This window comes from Aedes albopictus, chromosome 2, assembly GCF_035046485.1.
Source record: "Aedes albopictus strain Foshan chromosome 2, AalbF5, whole genome shotgun sequence".
Classification (NCBI taxonomy): Eukaryota; Metazoa; Arthropoda; class Insecta; order Diptera; family Culicidae; genus Aedes; species Aedes albopictus.
In genome coordinates, this window is record NC_085137.1 from 413622518 (window position 1) to 413642065 (window position 19548).

The window sequence follows — 19548 nt, forward strand, 5'->3', positions numbered from 1 at the left end:
AAAAATTTTGTATGTAAACTTAACCCAAAGTTGCCAAATTTTCTAAAAAAATGAATATAAACTTACGACAGTATCGCTGGAAATTGGGTCGACCAAATTTTAAGATGAGAGCGGTAATATAACCCATTTTCTATTATCTTTCAACTGCTTTTTACAGAACTTAGCTAAAAAAAATCTAGAAAAAAAGTTATTAAGTAAATTAACTCTTCGTGTCATCGACCAAAAGTTTGGGGTCACCCCTCAATAAGATGTGTCGGCCAAAAGTTTGGGGTCACTTTCGTAAAACGTGGAAAAGTGACTTGGTGATATCTTCGTCATCTATAGTTCAATTTTAATTCTTTTTGGCTCATTTTAAAGATAATTAACTAAATTTACGTTTGATGTCTTTAACTGAACGTATTTAACGATTTTTGTATATAAAAATGTTATGTAAAGTTAACACATTTTACCACGCTTAAAAAATGAGGCAACTTTACGTTAAGTTTTAGTATGTAAATTTCAACAAATATGTGTGGTTCAATGTCTATGCAGTAAGTATTATTCATTGTGCTTCAAATAAGCCAAAAAGAATTAAAATTGAATGAAAGATGACAAAGATATCAACAAATCACTTTTCCATGTTTTACGATAGTGACCCCAAACTTTTGGCCGACACATCTTATTGAGGGGTGACCCCAAACTTTTGGTCGATGACATCAAGGATTGATTTACTTAATAACTTTTTTTCTAGATTTTTTTTGCTAAGTTCTGTAAAAAGCAGTTGAAAACTAATAGAAAATGGGTTATATTACCGCTCTCATCTTAAAATTTGGTTGACCCAATTTCCAGCGACACTGTCGTAAGTTTATATTAGGGGTACTCACTAAACAGATTAAATTGCTGCGTAAGCCATGATTTTCGGCTTATTTGAAATGTTTCATGATTTTGCGAATGAAATAATCAAAGATTGCCTTGGTAATCGCGACGTTTAATCAGTTTAATAATTTTACGCTGTTAAGTGAATCCCCCTATTCATTTTGTAGAAAATTTGGCAACTTTGGGTTAAGTTTACGTACATAATTTTTTGAAAAAGTTTCTTTTCAATCATGTTCAAAGTTTCTTTAACTTATTATCCTTTGATTGAGACCTAGGGTTTTGAAATCGGACGCAAATTGGCGAAGATATGGGCCTAAAAAAATGACATGTTTTTGAGGGGATGACCCCAAACTTTTGATCGGGAGTGTATCTGTCAGTTAGTAGAATTTAAAGATACTGTATTTAACAGTCCCTTCTTTTACTTCCCAAGTAACAATTTCTATGCCTTCTGCTCTTAGATATTATTTATTAAGGTTTTGTCATGGATTTTTAAAGCCCTTTCAGGTTTACTGAAGATGTTTATGTTGCAAAGCAGCATTAACAACAAAAGCAACTCTAAAACAGTGTGTAGATACCTAGAAGTCCATCGAATAAAACTTATCTGTTTGTCTTTTTGCCAAGCAAAAAAAGTGTTGTAAACGAACTGTTAAATAAGTATTAAAACTTGAACCTAAAACTTATTTCATAGCCGCATGCATGTTATATCATATCGCTTTTAAAACCAGATAAACTACCTAAATTCGTAATAAAGCAATCTTAAACGTTATTAGGGTTAACAGTGGAAGTATTAAAGCAAGCTTAAGAATGATACTGAAATACGATCTTCTTTTGATGAATAGATTCAATGAGCTACATAAACGAAAGGATAATTCACCAGGTATAATTATTCTTCATTCTAATTGAAGCAAACGTCAATGGAAAAACCTCGGGTGGGTTTAATTTCCCATCTCCACATTAAGCTTCTTTCTCTAGAGTCCGATTGTGATTGGGGTTTTCAAAGCACCTGATGGATGGGGATTCCATCGTTTGTTATAAGCCCGGCATCACAGCTGTGCTCGAATAATGGCTTACTTTTACTCACAGTCGCAGCCGGAGTAATAAGATCCTGATTGTTTACTACTATATTACTTACCGAACACTCAAACAGCCTCAAAAACACAAAACACCATTAAAAATCTTACAAAAATATAAAAGGTTTTCATTTGTTTACGTTTTTTACCGCTATCGGCGAAGCGAAGAGTTCTTAAGAGCATTCTGTCTGATACCGCATTTCCTTAAAACCTAACAGTGTTTAAGAAGCGCATAGACTTATGCGTTAGGAACAAATAAGTGTATGCATGTTTTTGCAACGTATTCATAAAGAGCAGCAATTCTAAAACATGTTGCTTTTACACTAAACGATCTTAAAGAATCTAAAACAAAACCAGGAGGATTTAACTTGACGGCATCCATATTTTCCATCACGATAATCAACTCCTGCTTGCAAAGTAGGTGCGCCATGTTGATAATTGGATTGTGATTTAAATTCATGGTGTTGCAAGGGGGATTGAAATTGTTATTTTCTTTATGACAAAAACCTCAAAGTGAAGTGGCGCTTCGTCTTATTTAGAGACAAAGTATTGCATTATACCGGCAAACTTGTTTGGCATGAACTTTTTCGTCATAGCAACAGAGTTTTCCTTCGTGGGAATTGACATATAAATATTATTAACATGGATGACCGATATAATTTTCGTTCTTGCATTATTAATAATTTGCAATGTACTGCCATGTTTTTGTTTCATTTTAGTTTCAGATTAATTTCAAGTCATTGGATTTAATTGTTCATTTAAGGTGTTCTTAGAACTTCAATACGGCTTATTGATCTTATTGCGTGCTATAAAACAAATCTTATCTATGCTGTATAGTATACTACAAGAATATGTCACAAAACCAACTGGCCTATATAAAGTTTTAAGGAATGGTTTTAACAACCTCCTGTAGGGTGGGCCCTTTTAGGTTTAATAGGGTTTTATCACGGGTTTATTAGAGCTGTAAGGATCATTTTGCTTTAAAACAAGTTTTAATGGTTTGATTGTAACAACAGCTTGTAGGCTGTGAGAAAACTAAAAATGTTACTTGGGTTACTTATGGACAAGGAAATCAGAATCTATGAGTGATGTCTGGTCCATCTCTTAATTTCGATTTTTTCTTAGTGGAAACCGTTTAATCTATAATTTTGTATAAAAATGATTTCTGTAAAACTGAAAAACATCTGCCTTGATCATGAAAATATTGCTCCATTACACAGGATGCGTTTCCTGATTTTCTAAGATTTTTTTGTATAAAATAACGGAGTAATACCTTCAAAATCGATTCAATTTCCATACACAGTGCAAGGTTCTTCTGAGTTTTTCCTGGTGAAAAATGTTCATCAGTTTCACAAAAAAAAACATTTTCAAAGATATTTTCTAAGAAAAGTGGGTTCTGTAAAACTGATTCTTTCTCTTATTGTGTATGGAAACTGATTTCAAAAAAAAAAATACTTTGTTATTTTATATAAATTGAAAAACCAAAAAGTTAAAAAAATCAAAATCTATACTGTTTTAGCATTTCCTCATTTTTCGATTGTTTTTTTTTATTTTTTATTCAATAACGAGGCAATATTTTCCAAATCGGTTTTTGTACACATCTAGAGGATAGATCAAGGTGTCTCCTGATTTTGTTTCCTTAAAAAAATGATATTTTTTCAGAAACCATATTTCTTGAAATTATCTTTTATTTATTTTTTTTTTGCAAAACTGGAAAATATTTTTCAAGACAAAAAAATCAGAAGATACCTTGCTCTACCTTCAGCATGTACGTAAACCGGTTTTGAAATATTGCTCCGTTATTGAATAAAAAACAAAAACCAAAATATGAGAAAATGCTTCCAGTTTCGCCTTGAGTGTTGATATTAGAGATTTTCATGTATTTGTTTTAAAGATATCCTTTTTTAATTTATTGACACAATCTCAGTAGAAATATTTCTAAAGAAATTCCTTAGCAACGGTCAGATTGTTCACGAGAGGCTTTCCACGAAGCTGCACGAAAAAATCCATTTTTTTAAATTTTGCATTTTTGATTTGCATAAAATTTTGCACAGCTGTTCTAATCAATATAAATAACTACTAAATATAAATAATAACTGGCCCCTATAGCCGAGGCGGTAAACGCACGGGTATTCAGCATGACCATGCTGAGGGTGACGGGTTCGATTCCCGGTCGGTCCAAGATCTTTTCGTAAAGGAAATTTCCTTGACTTCCTTGGGCATAGAGTATCTTCGTGCCTGCCACACGATATACGCATGCAAAATGGTCATTGGCAGAGGAAGCTCTCAGTTAATAACTGTGGAAGTGCTCATAGAACACTAAGCTGAGAAGCAGGCTTTGTCCCAGTGAGGACGTTACGCAGAGAAGAGGAGAGGAACTATTTTTTCATATTAAAACTTTTTATTGAGTCTCGACTAACTTTCAAATAGGGCCTTTGAAAAAATGGAACACATGCAAATGAAAAATCATATCTCTGAAACTGCTTGTTTGATCGGAAAACTGTCTTCCGCAAAGTTGTAGATTAATAAATGATGGCTCTCAGAAAAATACACATTGAAAAATTTATTTAGTTTTTCTTCTAGAAAAACTGAATTTTGTTACTAAAAATTAAATATCTCAAAAAGTTATTTTTTTACCTTCGTGATATTTTGTGAGAATAAAGTTCATTCTGTTAGCTACCATCTGCAGAAATTTCATAATGGTAAAAAAATGTACAAAAAAGTTATGGCACTTTGAACATTTTCGGTTGTGAGTTTTTTAGAGTGTATGACGAATTCACGCAAACTCGCCGTAGGGGTTTGGCAAAACTGTCTCAGAATCCGATGGAATTTCTTAGCTTTGAAGACTATGTATTTTAAAGCAAGATTGCATACGTTGTTTTTTTTTATTTACCTAGACTAATATTTGAAAAGGTCTAAAGTATTTGATCGTTTTTTACTCAATATAACTTAAAAATGACATTACCTACAAAAAAGTTATGTATGGGTGACTTTTAGATAATCATGTGAACTTTCATAACATTGAAAAATGTCGCTTTAAAAGTAAAAAAATGCAAATAAGAAAAATTATTTCAATTTGCAAAACATGACATTTTTGTAATTATTGAAAATTTTGCCATATATCGCAAGATGCGCACTTTTGAAGAAAAGCATTTCTGAGGTACCGTGATTTCGGGTGAAACTGATCAGTGGGGTGAAATTGATCGACGTGAGGGTCATGTTCATTTGTTAAAAATATTGCTTTAAACTTAAAACAATTTGTAGAAAATTACCATCATCCGGCTAAAGGATTATTGAATGATGAGTTACATGTTTTACAGTCAATTAGTCACATATTTCTGTATTAAATTCAATATTTTCCGTAATTGCGTATTTCGCGAACCTCAAATACCCTTTCAAACTTTTGTTACCGTGGCTGTATCGCACATGTAATGAATATTCGAATGGATGCTTTTAGCTGCCAAGTATTTGCTAAACACGATTTCATAATCAAAAATTTTATAAATATTCAAATTTATACATAAAATTGCACTTTTCGGAAGTAATCACTTTTTCAGTATGAAAAGTGCATACTTTAAGGCGTTTTCATGAAATTTATTAAATTTAAAACTTGAATAATTAAAAAATGAGAAAACTCGTTAAACTTTTGCGCAGCATTTCGCATTCTGGGGTTGTTAATTCAGGTGGAAAACATATTTTTGGCACATGCAAAGGTATTTCATTTACTGATCAATTTCATCCCGAAAGCAAAATTATTGATTTTTTATTTTAAATGATATTTACCTATTGCAATAAAATGATTTGTAGTAAAAGTTTCAATCTCGTTGACTGATGAGAATCGTGGTCGTACTTGTTCATTGCTTTGAGTTTGACTTTCTTTGGGTGATCGACTGTACGTTGGATGATATCTTTAATTGGCAATTCAGTCTAATTTGGTCAATCAAAAAGAACTATATGTTTTCTTAACCCGACGTTTCGGTCCTTATTGGACCTTTTTCAAGGATTCTGTAATGTTTGAGTTTGACCATATCGCTGCATTCGAAATCACGGTAGCATTAGTAGAACATTTTTGACAGCTCCTCCCCTCTTAAAGTATATTCTCCTATACCTAATAGAAGGCTCCTAGCAATATCATAAACTTCCTCTAAAATGCTACGTCTTTAATGGACGGTTCCTAACAACAAATACTTCATGTCATCATTTTGCGTGTTTCTCTTCGGTAGAAAACAAAAGATTTTATCCAGGGCGTTTTTTACAGATATTAAATTAAACATAGCTCCATATGTTTAAATCACAAGTCTATCTAATGCAAAGTATTTATTTTATTCTCTTATGAATAAGAAAACTTTTAAGTTGAAATTCGACTTCTGGTTGATGTTCTGAATTTCTGTGTAACAAATCTGGTGTTCTGGTTCAAAAGAGAATCCTAAATTATATTCTTTGTATTGGATAGATTTATAATTGAAACATGTAAAGCTATGTTCAATATCAATGTGAAAATCCACGTATAAAAATACCCAAAAATTGGTTTGACTCAAAAAAAAACATTTTGTGTTGGGTTAGATTTAGATAATAGCAATTTAATTACTTTGATCCATTTTGAATTCTATTCTTATTGGTTGGTGTGGGGTTTGGTTCTCCGAAATAGGATTAATTTAATTTCGCAAATGGGCATGTATTCCAAATTGACTTCAACTTATTTTTTAACTTTTTTTAGCGTGATCGTTTTTTCAATATTTCAATTTTTTACTTGAAAGTTTACACAAATTCCTTAAAGTCACACATACCACACTTTTTTGCAGGTCATGTTATTTTTAAGTTATATTGGTATAAATAAAATAGTCAAAAACTTAAGCCCTTTTCAAATGTTAGTGTAGATAAATTTAAAAAAAAAACAACAAAGTATGCAACGTTGCTTTAAAGTACATAGTCTTCATACCTACACAATTCCATTGAAATCTGAGAGGGTGCTGCCAACCCCAAAATCTAGTTTGCGGGAAATTCGTCATGCACTCTAAAAAAACACGCAACCAAAAATGTTCAAAGTACCGTAACTTTTTTGTACATTTTTTTTACCACTATAAAAATTTTACAGATGATAGCTAACAGAATGAACTTTATTCTCACAAAAAAACACGAAGGTAAAAAAATAACTTTTTGAGATATTTAATTTTTAGTAACAAAATTCAGTTTTTTCAGAAGAAAAACTAAATAAATTTTTCAATGTGTATTTTTCTGAGAGCCGCCATATATTATTCTACAACTTTGCTGAAGACACCTTTCCGATCGAACAAGCCGTTTCCGTGTTATAATTTTTTATTTGCTTGTGTTCCATTTTTTCATAGGCCCTATTTGAAAGTTAGTCGAGACAAAATATGAACTTTTGATATGAAAAAATGGTTTCTCACATGAAAAGAAATAGTATACAAAAATATCAAGTAAATTAAAAACATCGATTAAAATGGATTCGTGCTGGTCCGTGGAAAGCCTCACGAATGAAATGCCATCGCAAATCTCACAGAAAATGTTTGCTTAATATGATATAAGATGTGTTCATTCTCCGTAGGAGAAATAAAAAAAAATGATGAAAATTGTTATCTTTATAATAAAATATATAAGTGTAATTCCAGGACATCCCAATAAAAAAAAAATACTAAGAATGATATAGTTTTACGTGGGAAATATCATTTAATAAAAATTTACGCCGGGGTCAATCGATTATTGTTATGCAAAAAATTAGAGCATTTTCATAGATCGTGAGAAACTTATTGCTGGAGTGTACCGAAGGTTAGTAATGAAATAAGAAAATTGCCACATTTGTTTAACTGACAGCCGAAATCTCCCGAGAAAGAAGTTAACCAGTCGAACCTCTACAAGTTTGTAATCAAGTTTTTGTGATCCTAGTAATAAGTAATTTCTGTTGAAATCTTTATGGAGATCGTGAAGAATGTTTTATTAAAAGAACCATAATTGAAATTCATCAATTTGCGCCATTTTCGCCATTTTAAGATTAAGGCGAAACTGGATGCAATTCCCTATTTGAAGCTTTTTAATTTTTCATTCAACAACAGAGCAATATTTTCAAAATCGATATCCATACACATTAAGAGGCAGGATCAAGGTGTCATGGTATCTTGTGATTTTGGTTTTCATAGTTGAAAATGTTTTTAGTTTTACAGAAACCATTTTGCAACAAAATTTCAAGAAAAATGGTTTTTAGAAATCTGATATCAAATCAAATCAGATCAGAATTTTTTGAAAAGTTTTCAGAGAATTCTCCGCGAATTCTGAAGTCGGCAAATATATACACAATCTCAGTCATTCTATAATGCGTTAAACGGTCTCGCCCCATAATGAAACTTGTATGGTTTAACTAAGGACAAGGGATTCCAGCAGTTTTACTCTAATTCTGAAAATTTTGTGAAATTTTGTTTAAAACTGGTTTCTGTAAAAACGAAAAACATTTTCCACCTGGAAAAAAATCAGGAGATACCTCGATCCATACCCTACATGTGTACGAAAACCGATATTGAAAATATTGCTTCGTTATTTTATAAAAAAAAACAAAAACCAAGAAATGAGGAAATGGATCCAGTTTTGCCTTAAGGTGAATATATAACGAAGCCACACTTCGAATTTTCAAAAGCACAAATCTGAAGAACCGAGGGTTGGTTTGCGCTGAAAAGTTGATCGATTGGTCACCACCAGCGGGTCACCAATCGATCAACTTTTCAGCGCAATCCATCTTTTGGTTCTTGAGATCTGTCCTTTGAAAATTCTAGGTGTGGCTTCGTTATATATTCACCTTAAGTTCATCATTCATTTTTCGGCCAGACGGCATTCGGCCAAATCACCCTTTCGGAAAATGGGCTTCGTGGTCGAGCGATTAGCGGCGTCAGTGGTTGGGCGTCTCGTAAGCCTCGAAGTGTGGGTTCGATTCCCGCTCCAGTCGGGGAAAACTTTTCGTCAAACGGAAAATTCTCCACTGGGCTACTGGGTGTTATATGTGCTGTCCGTTGTCTAATGTTAGTAATGTTCAGTCTGTAGAGGCGGCAAGGTCGAAGACGGTGTATTTGTCTTTTTTTTCCTTTTTTCTTTTTTTAATGGATCAAATGGTCCGGAGCCATGCAGTGGGTTTCACCAGAAATTCTTTCCGTGATTATCGCGCAAGTAACCTTTGAGATTCAGTTGGATTTTTAACAGAAATCAAATGGACCCCAACCGGTGATGATACTGGAATTTATTGATAATATATTCAATACTTGGCTTATTCCATACAAGAAGTGTCGGATTGTCTTAACTGGTTGAATTCACCGATTATTATTACGCGCTGATATAGGGTTAGGTTGGGACAGTTCGCATCATACACGTACCTGAAAAGAGAAAAGAAAACAAAAAAGCATAAGTTGGCTGCTTTTACAACATTGCCAAATTTAGGTTGACCATATTCGTATATGTAGCCATTCCATATAAAATCGGTAATAGTGCACACCGCTGAATATCGTGATACTCGGTGAGTTTGTCGTTCATCGAAAATAATTCAACTCGTTTTTTATATCTTTATCAGAGGGGCCAATTTTAAGATGAATTGTCAAAAAAAAAATCAAAATTTTTAAAATATTTCAAAAATCCTTACTTTTAAACCATTTGACCGATTTTAAATTCAGTTTTTTTTTAAATACTTACCTGTAGTTTTCAGGAAAAATATGTTGTAAGGGCTAAATTAATATAACTAAAAGATTAGCCTGTTTTTTTTAATTTTATCCGAAAATTCAGAATACTTGGCGTAACATATAAAAAAATCAGAATTGAAAGTTTTTATATTTTTTGAGATATGATTTGTTGAAAACAAAAAACCACACATTTTAATACGAGCTTCTCTGAAAATGTCTTGTATTGTAAATAATCAAAACTATGCATTGTGTTGCGCTTTTGAGTGATCCCCGGTGTATTTTGTATCCGTTTTTTTAAAGGATTCAAAATATAATCAAATTTAAAATAGTGCATTGTATGAGAAAATATGACTCCTTATTTTCTAAAAATCTTATCTCAAAAACGGAAAAAACACATCTCATATATCTTATTTTTTGATGTTATATATCAAATTTTCTGATTTTTCGAGAAAAAAATATAAAAATAGAGTACCCCTTTGATCGCAATACCTAAAAACGTGAAAAAACTATTCTTTTTAACACAATGTGGCCGTTTCGGCATCGTTTTCCTGAAAAATATAATTCAACACCTTTAAAACAAAAAATAATAAAACGGTCGACTGGTTTTTATGTTATTATGTTAAAAAAAAATTAAAAACCCTAATTTTTGGGCCATTTTATCTTAAAATTGGTCACTTAAAAGATTAAATAAAAAAAACTGGTCTAATTATTTTCGATAAACTACACTCTCATCAGGTATCACGACGTTCTGTGATACACTATATAAATTTTCTATGGCATAGCTGGGGATTTTTTTTATTACCGTACGGGTTTGGGCCGAAGAGTCTCAGATTTCCATGAAACTTTTTCCACAGGCAGGGCTCATGGATATATGAACAAAAAAGGGTCGCCTATTTTCCCGGAAAACTCAGGTGGATTTTTTTTGTTTTCCCTTGACACTACTAACTTTGAAAAATCATAACTCAAGAACGAAGCATCGTAGAAACAAAGTTTTTTAACGAAAACGAAAGCAAATTTTCTCAGGAATTCATAAAAAATATGAAGTGGTTAAGGTTTTCCACAAAATTTTCCACCGTTGAGAAATTTCATAAAGAAAAGCTGGAAAAACTATGTCCGAACTCGTGGAAAATTTTCAAAAAAATATTTTTGAGACGGTAATTTCATAAGCTTCTATCGCTGAAATTTTTGGAATGCACTTAACTTTCGTTCTTGAGTTATGGGAAATTTATTGAAAAATTACCATATAATATAGGCTTACATGGTCATTCTCACAAAATTGGCCATAACTCCGTAACGAAAAAAAAAGTACATTCATAAAATTTCAGCGATCAAAGCTTTTAAAATTACCGTCTCAAAAATATTTTTTTGAAAATTTTCCGCGAGTTCGGACATAGTTTTTCCGGTTTTTCCTTATGAATTTTCTCGACGGTGGAAAATGTTGTGGAAAACTTTTACCACTTAATATTTTTTTTTGAATTCCTGAGAAAATTTGCTTTCGTTTTCATTAAAAAACTTTGTTTCTACGATGCTTTGTTCTTGAGTTATGATTTTTCAAAGAAAAGGCTTGGACATTTTTCAACAAAATTGGCCATAACTCGAAAACGAAAAAAAAAGTGCGTTCCAAAAATTTCAGCGATTAAAGCTTGTAAAATAACCTTCTCGAAAATATTTTTTCGAAAATTTTGCACGAGTTCGAGCATAGTTTTTCCGGCTTTTCTTTACGAATTTTATCAACTATGGAAAACTTTTTTCAGTTCATACGATGCTACGATGCTTCGTTCTTGAGTTATGATTTTTCAAAGTAGTGTCAGGGGAAAACCAAAAATTTTCACCTGAGTTTTCCGGGAAAATAGGCGACCCTGAATTTTTCTCATTTTTTTTTGTTAATATATCCATGAGCCCTACCTGTGGAAAAAGTTCTATGAAAATCTGAGACCCTTCGGCCTTAACATTTTAGAAATACTGCATTTGAAACCTAAGTTTCAAGAAAACTAAGAAAAACTTCTGCTGCTTCTCAGGATCATATTGACCCCCAAGCCCTCTACCACTGCCAATATTGCGCAAAAAAAAACTAATTCGTTAAACCGAAGCACCGATCTACCTCACCTCACACTTACCAAGTAGATTGAGGTTTGATCTTTAATTCATGATCCAACCACAAAGGAGTTGGAGCCTTACCGGACAATCAAGGCATCCTACATCTCGCAGCAGATATCTCGCGGATAGACTATCTTTGGAGTTGGCGAGCTTGTGATTGATGGTTTGATTTCAACCGTACGCATTTATCACACTCACACGGAGGGATGCCGGGGCGATGAAGTTGATTTCATCTCGCAGAAATATATGGCCCCATATGTGGAGTTCAGTTCAGTTTGGTTCGGACTGACTGGGAGAGATTAATTACGGATCATAACGGGGACGGCCAAGTTTATACGGCGATTGCGCGCGCGCAAGGTTGATTGAGTTTTATTTTTTGCTCTCTTACTCGTAATAAATTGTCCGGACACTGGGAATCGAAACGTAATTAACCTCACCTTGCGAATAAGTGACTGGGTCAGTGTGGACCAAAGGAATTCCATTGTGATAGGTTGAATAGATGTTTTGATCGGTGAACCACGACCCTGAAGAATTCGGTGTCGCGAATCGATCAATCATCGGTGCGACTGAGATTATCGATACCCAAATTGTTTTATATTGGTTTCATGGCTACAAATTTAGAAGATCACTGCCCAATCTGTCGGAAATATTCACCAAATTACCCGTGAAAAGATCCCATCGCAATCTTCGAAACGGACTCAACTCGACTTTACCAAAGCATCTGAACGTGAAAATCCGATCAGATCTCCACACCATCGGATTCTATTCCGTTCCCTGGTGAAAAACCCGATTTAATCCACCTATGGTGAACAGAACCCTTCTTACACCTATTAAAATTATTGTTGTATTATTTGTATTTAACATAAAAGCTTTCATTTAACATATTGTTAGTTTTCATAAAATTGCTGTGTACTTGTAATTTGTTATTCATAATTTTGTTGAAAACAACAACCTGCTAGTAAACACTTTGTTCAGAATCAGCATTATTTATGGAAAAATAATATCCCATAGACTGGTCAAAAACTAATGCAAGATAACAAGTGAATATAATAATAATAAAGAACTTATTGAAATATTCTTCGTAAGATATCTTAATAATCAAATGTCAAATCGAAATAAAATTTCAGGGCCTTATACAAGGATACTGTAGCTTTCATTTGGTGCTTAGAGAACCCAAATCGGTTGACAGACGGCTGAGATATTTATGATGGTACTCTTGGTCAAAAATCTCTCAAAAAGTTAACCTGTATTACTCCCAAGTACTCTTTGAAAGATATCTCGGTAACCAAATGTCCAATCCAAATGAAATTGTGTAGGGTTCTACTAGAATGTTGTAGCTTTCATTTGGTGCCAGGATAACTGAAATCGGTTGACAGACGGCTAAGATATTTATTATGATACACTTGGGCAAAATTCTCAAAAGGTTTAGTTGTATAAATCCTAAGTACTCTTCGAAAGATATCTCTGTAACAAAATGTCCAATCGAAATAAAATTTCTGGGCGATCTGCTAGGATGCTGTATCTTGCATTTGGTGCCAAGAGAACCCAAATCGATTGACAAACGGCCGAAATATTCATTATGATACACTTGGTCAAAAATCTTAAAAGTTTAGATGTATGACTCATAAGTACTCTTCGAGAGATATCTCGGTAATCAAACGTCCAATCGAAAAAAAATTCAATAGCGTTCTACTAGGATGTAGTAGCTTTCATTTGCTTCCAAGAGAACTCAAATCGGTTGACAGACGGCTGAGAAACGTGCGTGACTTTTTTTTGTAACGCACATACACACACACACATACACACATACACAAACACACACACATACAGACATTTGCTCAGTTCGTCGAGCTGAGTTTATTGGTATATGAGACTCGGCCCTCCGGGCCTCGGATCGAAAGTCGGTTTTTCGAGCGATATTTATACCCTTCTTATTGGTGTAAGAAGGGTAAAAAGGCTTTTCCTACATACATTCCGTGATATTTTTGCTACTGTTTATTAAGCTCAAATATTAGAAAGAGATAGTAGCTTTTATGTATTTGATGCAATTGCATTTTCATGTATAACTAACTTGTGTAACCAAATATGATCATAAAAAATCTGTTGACAAACGGCTGAGAAATGTATTATGATACATTTTATCAAAAATCTCTCAAAAGCGTAAATTTTATTACTCCTTAGTACTCGTGGAAAGATATCTCAGAAACAAAATGTCCAAACGGCATGAAATTTAATAGCATACTACTTGGATGCTGTAGCTTTCATTTGATGCTGAGAGAACTCAAATCGATTGACACACGGCTGATTCATTTATTATGAAGCATTTTGTCAAAGACCTCTTAAAAAGTTAAGTTGTATTACTCCAAAGTACTCCCCGAAAGATATCTCGGTTACAAAATGTCCAATCGGAATGAAATTCAAAAGCGTTCTTCTAGGGTGCAGTAGCTTTCGTTTCGAGCCTTAAGAACCCGATTCGGTTGATAGACGGCTGAGAAATTTATGGTGATACACTTTGTCAAAAATATCTAAAATAATTAAGTTGTACTACTCCCTAGCACTCTTTGAAAGATATCTCGGTAACCGAACGTACAATCAAAAAAAAAATCAATAGCGTTCTACTAGGATGTAGTAGCTTTCGTTTGGGGCCTTAAGAACCCAAATCGGTTGATAGACGGCTGAGAAATTTAAGGTAATACACTTTGTCAAAAATATCTAAAATAATTAAGTTGTACTACTCCCTAGCACTCTTTGAAAGATATCTCGGTAACCGAACGTCCAATCAAAATAAAATTCAATAGCGTTCTACTAGGATGTAGTAGCTTTCATTTGCTTCCAAGAGAACTCAAATCGGTCAACAGACGGCTGAGAACCGTGAGTGACATTTTTTTGTAACATACATACACACACACACACACATACACACACACGCACATACAGACATTTGCTCAATTCGTCGAGCTGAGTTGATTGGTATATGTGACTCGGCCCTGCGGGCCTCGGATCGAAAGTCTGTTTTCCAAGCGGTATTTATACTCTTCTTATGGGTGTAAGAAGGGTAAAAAGATAAACGGACATCATTCATCAACATCAATTCCTGCGCGAAATAGTCTCATCAAGATTGTTTTCTCTGGCATGGATCGTGTAATTGGTACTATCAATCATTTCCATTTCGAAGAAATTGAGGCTCCACGTTGAAATTCTGCGAAGCAGAAAGCCCAAGAGGCTTCGGATTCAATATGATGGGTCAACCTTGATATGTGGTTCAGTTGGTTGAAGTGCCAGACTAGTATTGCACAGTGTCATGGGTTCGAATCTCATCCCAATTAGGTTGATGTATTTTTTTTTAAGTTATCTATCCTTTGTGCCTGATCATTCACTGTTGTACCACTGGACTAGTTGGGTCGTATACAACTCCTTAGACCTAAGTGGTTTTCCAGATCCCATAGAGCGTTCTTAATCATTTGTTCAACTTTTAAAGCTGTTCCACAAAAAAACAATTGCACTTGAACTCCCAAATCTTCCTCATCAACGATTCAAAAGTTTCCCCCTTTAAATCGCGATTTTTTTTCCCACGATCGGATCATCCCTCTCGACAGGAGAAAGAGAATCTCGGATGAACACTTTCGAGACCAATTTGCAATTTTGATTACCCACCGTCATCGTCTCCGACAACGCCCGAATCGAAACAAACGAACGGGTTCGATTGGTCCCTCACCTTACCGATGATGAGAGATGATCATCATCGACCATTCATCGGTCGTCGTCGAGTGGACTCGGGCCCGGACTGGCGCTGGCTGTGGCTACTAGGTATTGTCGATGCCGATCATCGATTCCGGTTCCTTCCACTTGATGGCCCAAAATTACAAGCCCTGGTCCGATGGTGCCGGTGGTAAGCTCTCCAAAGTAGCGGTGTAATCGGATTCGACGATCGCCGAGTTGTTGAGTGAGCGAGGGCTTTCGCTCAAGTGGTTCGCGAGCAGCACGGATGAGCGGCCAATCGAAATTGCTCCACTTCAAAATCACCGCTCCGTGGCGGCGATTCGGTGATGAATCGAGTGATGATGTTGGCATAAATGTGCTTCCACTTTTTTGACTGGTGGAGGGACCCTTAAGGAGATGAAATTAGAGTCGACTGCCGGGCCTCGGTGTTAAGCAGTGCTCATCTTTGCTGTTGTGACGGAACAATCGGGCGGCTTTTTAACGGGAGCAGGAGATTTTGATTTTTAGAGAAGGTCCTCTCGGAAGATGATGTTTGTTGGGTGGCAAATGTCAATTGGCACGTATGTACAATGATCGATAACGATAGGAAACGAGTTAAAATCGTTGCGGTATTTTAGTTGGGGTTAGGGGTTGGGGTTATTTCTTTACAAAAATCAATTTGGATTGCGAAATTGATAGTTGAAAGTGAATTGCTTATGTAATAAAATCTTGACCAATTTTTTTAAAAACAATTAACAATTTCATAAAAATCAATTATTAATCTGGAGCGGCCCTGATCATGGATAAAGCCCGTGATTATCAAGCCGAAGAGCCGGAATCGAATCCCATTCTCGTCATATTCACAAAATGTAAATTCTTTTTTCAGTAGGAAAGTAAAAAAAAACAAGAAACACAAGACACACGTGTGCATTTTGTTGTCACGATGCGACTGCTCCCGGTCCCGGGTTAATAACTGTGGAAGTGCTCATGGAATACTCAAGCTGAGAAGCAGGTTTTGTCCCAGTGGGCACGTTACGCCAAGAAGAGGAGAAGTGGGTGACCGCAGAAAATGGTTCACATCCGGTCATCGTTGGAGCAATGGATGGCTGCACAGGGATTAATGAGCTTGTTTCATGCTACTTTGTGGTTTTTATATTAAAAAATCAAATGTAAAGAAATGTAACGATATTCGAAGATATGTAATGATTTCTTTTAGCTAACTTTGATAAGCCTCACAAGTTTCATCTTAGAACCAAACAAAATCTATTTTTTTAAAACAACGCTGAAAGATTTGAAATTGGTCAAGCGGTTTAAAAATTATCGGGCCTTAATGTTATTCTTTTTTGTAAAAGAAGAAAAAAAAATAAATGAGATCTCTAAAAACTCATATTTTGCGTGACTTTGGAAAAATTTAATGTTATACAAGTCGATTCGAAAATCATTGCATTTTTAGTGATCCCCGGTGTTTTTCGTATCCATAATTTTATAAAGACTCAAAATATAATCAAATTTAAAAAAGTAAAATGGAAAAATATTATTTAAAAAAATCGAAAACAATTTTGTTTATATGTTAAGCCAAACTTTCTAAATTTCCTCATCTATCTTCTATATAAATAAAAGTGGAGTGGTGTTTGTATGTCACGAATAGGCTCTGGAACGGGTCAAGGGATCTACACCATTCTTTCAGTGTTTCATTCATGCAGGGCTCCGACGTGTTCATGCCAAAAAATAATTGGGAAAATCGTTCCCGGTCCGGCACCGAAAACGAGAAAGTTTGAAATTCCATTATGCCGCACATTTTCCTGCAGAGCTACTTATAAAAAACACAGTAGGCAAGCGGTACTTGGCTAGTAGAATACCAAGTTTGTCCCGAGACCCTGAAAACGTGATAACTTATATATTTTTTTCCAATATGACGTTTCCTTGCACAATTTGGGCTATTCAATGTATTTTTTCCTAAAAACTTAAAACTCTCATCTTTCAAAAAAAAAAAATAATAATAATAAAGAATATATAATCAGCCAACTGGTGCAGAGGTTTTATTTTTTTTAATTTTCTGGTTTTCAAAAACCGTAGTTTTTTGGAGCATCCTATCTTGAAATGAAGAAATAAAAATTACGGTGATCTAATAATTTTTAAGGTACTACAAACCCACCAAGAATTACGACATTCGGAGTTCCATTGTTTCGATTTTCTATGGAGTGTCTGTATGAAGACAGTTGGAAACTTTCAGGATGTTTGAATTCGGTCAAATACAGCAGTCGTCTTCTTTCAGAATGAATAGAACTAACGTTTCTCAAACTATGGACCCACTGGTGAATCACGAAGGTTTAGTAAAAATAAATGTCTTCCTTAAGTTACGTTATAGTACATTATAAGCGATCTTTGAAACTCACAAATAGTGGAGAACTAGCACAAACTTATAATTCACAATTATAAAAAAAAACAAGTTTTAAAAGTAAAGTTTAAAAGTTTAAAAAAAAGTTTAAAAGTAAAGAGAATACAGGTCGGACTCGATTATCCGGGGCTCGATTATCAGTGATTCGATTAACCGGGAAAAATGACAAGGTTATCCGGGATAAATTAATTTATGCTTGTTTTTGTATTATTTATTGATTAGCATGTCACTAATTAGTAACAGTAAAAACTATCAGTAGCATTAAACCTGTAAAAAATCCATCCTCCATAAATTTAGTTCAAAGATTCCTAGCCAATTCTAGAAATTGTTTTGAAATTGTTCATGGGATTAATTCGTTCAGAAGTATTTTTGATGGGATTGATCAAGGAGTTGCTGTTGGAATTCTTTTACGTAATCTCATGAAATTCCACCAATGAGTAAATATCTTCAGAGATTACTTCAAGAATGTTGGGATCTATCCAGGTAATTTTGTACGATTCCACTTGGTTGTCTTAGTTGTCGGAATATATTGAGAACTTTTTATTTTGGATTAAGGTATCTCTCACGGAGTTTCTCTTGAGATTTCTCAAAGGTTCTTTCCACAATTTAACCACATTTTTATTTTCTTAAATTCCTCCAGTAGTTGGTTTCTACGGGGATTCAATCGTAAATACTTCCAGGAATTCCAGGTATCAATGTAAAAGTTTTTTTAAGATTCATTTAGGTAATTTTATGGAATTATTTTAGGAAATCTCTTATCACTCCTTCAGAAAATCTTCTTGGAATCCCTCCAAAGGTTTTTTTTTTAATTTTTTTTTTGGAATTCCATCAGTAGTTCCTTCTGAGATTCTAGAAAGAGTTTTTTCAGGTATTCTTCCGGGAAATCCTTCTGGGATTTGTCCAGGAATTTCTCCTGAAATTATTTATGGGATACCTACAGGAATTTCTTCTGGGATTCCATCTGTGAATTATCCATGGGCTTCTGCTGGATTCCCCCCAAATTTGGAATTTGTCTCTTTTTACTGGGATTCCTCTAAGAACTTCTTATGAAAACCCCGCAAATGTGCTTTCTGGTAATCTTCCAAGATTTTCTTCTATGTTTCCACCAGGATATCTTTCTGGGAATCCTCCAAGATTACCTTCTAAAAATTTTCAAGAAATTTGGAAAACCTCTAGAAGTTCCTTCTGGGATCCTTCCTGGAGACTTTCTGAAAATACTGCAGGAGTTACTAGGCGCCCAGGAGTTCTTTTTGAACTTACTTATGGGAATCTTTCAGGAGTTCTTTTTTCTAAGAATTCTTCCAGGAAATCCCACTGAATTTTGTCAAGGAATTTCTCCTGAAGTTTATCCTGGGGAATTGGTACACGAATTATTCCATGGGCTTCTGTTGGATTGCATTTAGAATAGTCTTAGGTATTTCTCACAGATTTTTACTGGGATTCCTCGAAAAAATCCTTCTGGAAATCTGCCAAGAACTCCTTCTGGGAATCTTTTAAGAGTTTCTTACAGGAAAAAAAAACTCCATAAATTCCTGCTGAAAGTTATTGAAGGAATCACCCGAAGAATCCGCTGCAGAAATTCCTGAAGGTATCTCCAGATGGTATTCCTGAATTAGCCCACAGATTAAGTTCCTAAAAACATCCTTAGAAGAAATTCCTGAAGCAATCTCCAGATACAATTTCAAGAGGGAAGTTTCTAGAATCTCCAAGAGGAAATTCTGCAGGAATTCTTATAAAAATCTTGGAAAACCGTCAT

General features: G+C 34.4%; 1 protein-coding gene and 1 long non-coding RNA gene across 5 annotated transcripts in view; both read right to left on the bottom strand.

Moving 5' to 3' along the window:
* Window positions 1-19548, bottom strand: part of LOC109417878 (protein dead ringer-like) — a 462566-nt gene that overhangs the window by 156777 nt on the left and 286241 nt on the right. The gene's annotated exons all lie outside the window — the stretch shown is intronic.
* LOC134288482 (uncharacterized) overlaps window positions 7421-19548 on the bottom strand; it is a 90749-nt gene continuing 78621 nt past the window's right edge. Inside the window, exons 2-3 of the long non-coding RNA XR_009997976.1 lie at window positions 8731-9298; window positions 7421-8526 (exon numbers count right to left, since the gene is read on the bottom strand). This is a non-coding gene — a long non-coding RNA (uncharacterized LOC134288482). The remainder of the gene's footprint in view (window positions 8527-8730; window positions 9299-19548) is intronic.